Genomic DNA, 6,829 nt, shown 5'->3' with positions numbered 1-6,829 from the left:
TATATGAAGGCTCATAGTTTCCCATTGAATCTGAAGTTAATTTTTTTTTTATTTTTGGAATACTTGGGTTTTTGTTTTTATTATTTTACATGAGTGCTGAGGAATCAAATTCCAGGCCTCACTCTTGGGCATCAGTCTCTTCGCTCACTGGGTCATCTCCCCAGTGCCATGATTTATGTTCTTCTGTCCCTCCTGTCTGTCACAGCTGTGGCTTCTCTCATTTTCATGAATTACCATCTCCCAGGCTGCCTGCAGGAACCCTGACCCGGACACACTTCCAGGCTTCCCTAATTTTTAAGAACTCTGAATGGAAGCCTCGTATGGAAGACTCCATGATCCCACAACTCATATTTAGTATGCTTGTAAAGTCAGTACAACTGGATAATGCCCACTTGGGCCACAGCCTCCACATACCCAGATGGGTAAATGTGCAGAAGCCAACGCTTGGCGAGCAGTGTCCTCCTCAAAGTGAAGGTTTATGCATGTAAAAATTTAAGCCTAGGTGGTTGGAACTTGCTGATCCCCAAGATGCCCTCAAACACATTTACCTTCTCTCAGGGCAGAGTGCTTGATCTCTTTCCAATGGTGTTAATATCTTCAGTAACCAGAACTTAATGCAGTCATTTTGTTCAAATTGTGAATTTGTCAAACCTGTTTTGCTTATGATTTATAGTGTAAATCTAGCTAAACAAGATCAGCAATATCCATGCCAGAGTCTATATGCTGTGGTGTCTTTAATGTTTCTTCACCAGGTAAACTAGTCTATCACCTTTAAACTAATCATTTTACAAAGTCTCAGGGCACAGGCAGAATATCGACAAGCTCATTGCTAGCGTGTCACAAACTATCAGTTAGTTCCATTCTCAACACTCGCTCTCCTTCTGAAGCTCTAGCAGTGCAGGCTTCCGCAGTGCAAGCTTCCTCATCAGCATCTTTACTGGGGTTCCGGTCTTCCGGCCTCCCATCAGAATCACATGTTAATATTTACAGTATTTCAGGCTTTATCTACCTTGCTTTATAAACCTTTCCCAAGTTTCCTCCACAAAACTGTTTCAAATACTTATGAACCTTATGCTCATCTCAGGCTATATTAATGCCCCATTTCTGGACTTCATTTGTTTGTGTTGGTCAGCTCTCTGTTGTTACATAACTATTTGAGACAAAAAAAAGTAAGAAAGTTTTATTTTGGTTTTCACTTCCAGAGGTGTCAGTGCATGAACATCTGGTTGGACTGTTCTGTGCCCAAGGAAAGGATGAACATCAAAAAAAATCACATGATGGCTTTACATAGGAAGGAGAAAAAGACAAGATCTCCTGAGTAAACTGAAAGTGTGGGGATCACAAGAGAAGGGGAAGGGGAAGAAGGAAGGAGAGCAGAGAAAACTGTATAGCTCAATAAAAACAATAAAAAAGATTAAAAGTCACATGATGGCACAAAGTTGTTCACTTCATGACACTCAGGAAGCAGAGATGGAAGGGGATATATGCTAATGTCCCCTTCATCAGGCCCCTACTTCCTAATATTTCCATCACATCCTGAGAGTCCCATAAGTTGGGAAATCAAGCCCTTTACCTGTGACCCTTGAAGAGACAAGGATGTAACCCAATAGAGACCTGTGTGCTGGTGACAGGAGACTGACCATGTATCGTGAGAGAATTAGTCCTAATCTTCCTGTGGGCAAGTGAAAGGAAGGCTTGGGATTCTGGTAAGGAGTTCGCAGAAGCATGATAGATGTTAGCAAGTTCTGGTCCGAAGAGGTTAGAGGTAGACTCTTGTCTTCCATTAGTCCCAAGATTCCATTAGTGTAGACGGAAGTTTCTGTCCCACAGCCAATCAGTCTCAAACAAGCACACAGAGGCGTTTATTAATTATAAACTGTTTGGCCCGTTTTTCAGGCTTATTACTACTACTTACAACATAACTTAAACCGTAATTCTTATCTATGTGTAGCCATGTGATTTGGTACCTTTGCTCAGCAAGGCATTCACATCTTCTGCTTCTGCTTCTGGATGATGACTGTGCCTCTGCCTTTCCTCTTCCCAGAATTCTCCTAGTCCAGTTGCCTCACCTATATTCCCACCTGGCTACTAGCCAATCAGCATTTTATTAAACCAATACGGGTGACAAATCTTTACAGTGCACAAGAGCACTATCCTAGAGCACATTAGTATGGATGAGTCTCGGTGCGCTGGCTGTTGTCTGATCCGGGCAGATCTGGGAGCACTGACAGTCATGCCACGGGCTGTGCATTCTAAGCATTTCACAGTCCATTCATAACATAACTCACTCAGTCCCTGCCTTCATTCTAAATAGGATTTCAGATGGTCATATTAAAACATGCTATCTGCCAAATACAGAGGAAGGGCTTCAGAAATATGCTTATCCCTGCTTATTTTGAGTTTTTCACATTGCTCTCCATATACACTAAATATGTGGCTAAGCTAAATTTCGCTTCCCTCTGGAAACTCCCCCACCGTGCCAGTCATCATGTCTTCTTCTGGATTTAGTCCTTGTGTTCTAAAAAAAGTACACTTTGTTGTATGAGCATATTTTGTTCCATCTTATTTCGCCTCACCAATTAAATCTTAGGCTCTTCCGGGATAAAGATTTGGTATATGAATTTTTAATGTCTGTAATATGTGCTGAGACACTTGGGGCCTAGTAAGCCCTCAGTAATTGGAATTCCACTTTAGTTTAACAGACATGCTCCTCTGCAAAAAAGTGATTGACTACACACTATAACTAAGCCTAATAATGAACTCTCTAGGGAACTCTCATGGGCACATGAATAGTTTAAATCACAAGGTCAGACACAAGAAAGACACAAGATAAAAATATGAAAAGCTATAAACTAGCAATTTATGTGTTTTTCCTCCCCACTTTAAGAGACTATACTAAAACAATACAATGGCAGGTGAATGTTGGAGATTTGCTGAAAGCCAGGCGCTACACAGAAGACAGACTTCACGTACCCATTTAGGTTTCAGTGAAGAGCCACGGCTATTCTGGTTACTGTCTCGGTGGAAGCAGCTGTTAAGCCAGTAACCCACCAGAATCTGGAACTAACTTCAGGGTACTTCTTTAAAACAGGGATCAAATGATGTGACTCAAGAGGACAAAGAAGAAACACCAGATAGTCCACATTTGTCTGGTACCCGTGAGTAGGAGAGCAAAGGGGTGCATTTTGAAGATCCCAGAGCTCTTAAGCGATAAGACAGAGGCCAGTTCCCAGCTCAGCCTTGCCTTCGTTCCACTTGCTTTCCTCACTACCCGGCTGAGGTTTCCCTGATACCTACACTTAAATATCACTAAGATTTACTTCTCTGCTGTACTTGTCTTGCTTTAGGGTTTTATACTTTTAAAATTCATTCTATATTCACTTCCATTTTCTACCCTCTACCCCTAAAGTTACGCACAAAGTGTTTTCAATACAGAGCTTTGATTTCAATGGGAAAAGTAGAGTTTCATAGCAAGAAAGAGATTGAGCTTCTGCTCAGCGATCAGACTTGGATCCTTTCTTGAGCAGTAGTTCTTTCTGGTTCCTGGCTGTTTGTCTCAGGCTAGTATTTCCACACTCTCACAGAAAAAATTTGTTTCTGACATATCATTAAAGCACAGAAAGAAAGCATAGTAAAGAACCACAACACCAATGCTTAATTTAATTTATTATAGCCTTGTATCGATCTGTGGGATCATGTGCATATCTTATTAATAAAATGCAGCTTTCAGTTTGTCATTTTTTTTGGGGGGGGGGCATGTAGTCTTTAAATATCCACCAGTTTGCGGCAGGTGTTGGTTTAAAGATCCTGAGATGAATAAACTGGATTCTGGCTCTTCTGGATTTTGTAGAGGTTAAATCGAGTCTGGAATATCTCCTAAGACTCCGTGTTAGCTCCATCACTGTCCCTGTGTGAAATGTCCTGCCTCTGGGGGACCCGGCAACATGAATGGCCTGCTATTTTGTCTCGGTTTAATGATACATGAAATGGACATTATCTTGTAAAGCACCTGCGAGAAGCAGGGACCGATCAGTGAGGGATCCACAGCTCGGATCTGAGAAGCCTGAGGCTGAAAGAACTGAGATCTAGGGCAGCCCTTGAACTCTTGCCTCAGAGTATCTTGGACTGTCAGCTCAAGTCTCAGGCAGGATCGCACATACTTCTTTTTCTTTTCTTTTTTTTTTTTTTTAACCAGTAAGGACTTAAATTTTATTCCCGAACTGCTACTAGACCCTGACATGGCACCTGGGGCCTTGTGTACCTAGCAACTATATATGACTCTAGTTACGTACTTGCTTTAAACTGAGATAACCACTTAATTTCAAAGAGCCTTTATCTTTGGTCAGGTTTCACTAGGGCCCCCATGAACAACAATTCAGTGACATTATTTATACAAATACAGTGTAAGAATAGGTAGAGAGAGAGCAATGGTGATGTTCGGTTAGGCCATTGTTGAGCCTGTGAATACCACATGTCAAAGGGTCGTTAGCCTTTTTCTTATCATTTCCCAGGGCTTTGAACAGTTAGAGCAATTGCTCTGCCCAAGTCTCATTGAACCTTCATAGAGCAACAGTTTCGGTGGATATAATTGGGATATAATTGCTAGAAACTTTAGTTTTTCTCTTTTTCTCCTCCCCACCCCTGTGTCTCTTTCTCAAACTTGCCAGGTAGCTATTTTTATTTTCCTTATGGCAGGATGGGGAAACTGAGATTCAAAAAGGGAAGGGTGTGGATAGGAGAGTCATGCCAGGCATGGGAATAAGAGCTTTGACCTGGTTCTAGAATGATCGCTCTCCTTTTTTATTTGGACAGAGTATTGCTATATAGTACAAGCTGGCTTCACACTTGAGATTCCACTGCTTCACCTCACCCCAAAGTGTTAAGATTGCAAGTATGTATCACAATGCCTGTTAAAATCATCAGTTTAAACAGAACCCAAACCAAACCAAGTAAAAACCCCCAATTGCTCAAGAGCCACCCTTGTTCAGGGTTGCTCATCACAGAAGAGGAACTAAGACCTAACTGCTCCAGTCATAAATGGTCCTCTCTCAAGCCAATAAAGCAAATGTTCAGCCAAGTTCTGAGCGTGGGTTCTTGATGCAGTTTTAGAGGAGTGGGAAAAGATTTGGTTTCTTCCAGAAACTCAAACTATGTGGAGGTGTAAGCACTAGGGGCATCTTGTTATGAATGATTGTTCAATTGTGCTATTTCTTACACTCATTCATTTATTCAACAAGAACATCATCTGCTAGAATGGTATCAGCTAAAGGGAAGTTGGTTTTGTTTTGCTTTTTCTTCCCTCAAGTTCACTTACAGGGCCCAGAATTCGTAGGAAGCAAACACACAGTTTTTTTTTTGTACATGTTATATTTAATTTTTTCCCTATGAGCTATTTTGATCATTTTCCTCCACCCAGAACCTACTACCTACCCGCCCAATTTTCTTCCCACAAAAGTACAAAAAGTGAAAATTAGGACAAACAAAAGACCAGTATGACAGAAAAAAAAATGAAACAATTAAAGAAAAAAAACTCCACAAAAACATAACCCTAGAGCTTGTTTTCTGTAGGCCAACTTCTCCTGAGCACGGGGCCTGCCCCGGAGTGTGGCCGATATTCTCGGTGACACTCCACTGGACAGACAGATTGAGAAGCAGTCCTTACCCCTCCACATCTGAGAGACAAGCAATCAAATACCGTAGCTCTGTGTGTTTTCTAATTAACAAACACACTAGCGATGACTTCATTGTTATTGTCTTTGGCAGACATTGGGTAAAGTTTCTTTTATTCTGGTGGGTGACAAATTCAGCTCTAACCCCAGAAATAACACTAGACTGACTGGATATCTTATTTCACAATACAAGCCTTCTGTAGGGCACTGTCAATCACTTTCTTACAGAAGTGTCTTAAACAGTTGCTCCTTGTCTCAATACATAATTTAACATCCAAACTCAGGAAACTTTCAAGGTGCAATATAGCGCTAAGTCCTTTCACAAAATCCATTTTCTTGACTGAGTTAATGAATTCTGATATTAATAAAGTCGTGAGCAAGAGAAGCCACAGCTTCCTGAAAACCCTGTAACCACAATGGAGAAAAGCAGAACCATGTGCCTTGATTTCCAAAATCCACACTTCTTGGAACAAGTTCACTGGGATAGGAGTCAAACACTGAGTCTCTCTACTGCAATCCTCCAAGGCTTTGTGCAAATAGAGTCTCTCTCACTCTCTCTTTCTCTCTCCTCCCTTCCTCCTTCTTTCCTTTAAACTTTCTCCGGGCTTCTTCATTTACTCCTACATTCTGCTAGGAGAAAATTTGTTTTCAAGTCTCCCATCTCAGCAGTTTCTATACTTTCTGGTAAGAAAGACAGGATGCAGCAGGTAAAAGTAACATGTAGATAACCCTTGCTGACAGTCTCTTTTATGCCTTTAGTTTAGTTTCTATCAGTTTACACTCCCGCTCCATCCCGTGGCACAGACACTATTTGAATACTCAGTCAGCCCCAGCTTCTCTGTGAGCCAGAAAGCTGATTCTTAGAAGGGCGAGGCCACACTTTACCCCGTTAGTTTCATGCCCAAACCTAACGCACAGAACTACGGAGCGCACGCACTGAGCCCTTCCGTGGCCACCCGGCTCCCTCCCCGCGCGACCCGGCGCCACAGGGCCTCAAGGGCCCCACTGCCGGTCCCCGAGGGCGCACGGCTGCTTCCGGGAGGTCGTCCACGCTGCTCCTTTCACTCCCCCTCCCAGTCGCCGGTCCCGCCCCGCTCGCAGCTCGCGCGTGCGCGCTTGCTGGCCGGAACGCGCCGGGGCGCGCGCGCTGGAGTGGCGGG

The sequence above is a fragment of the Microtus ochrogaster genome, chromosome 5 (assembly GCF_000317375.1).
Source record: "Microtus ochrogaster isolate Prairie Vole_2 chromosome 5, MicOch1.0, whole genome shotgun sequence".
In the NCBI taxonomy this organism is placed as follows: domain Eukaryota; kingdom Metazoa; phylum Chordata; class Mammalia; order Rodentia; family Cricetidae; genus Microtus; species Microtus ochrogaster.
The sequence above is the reverse complement of the archived record's forward strand: the minus strand, read 5'-3'. Positions refer to the sequence as shown.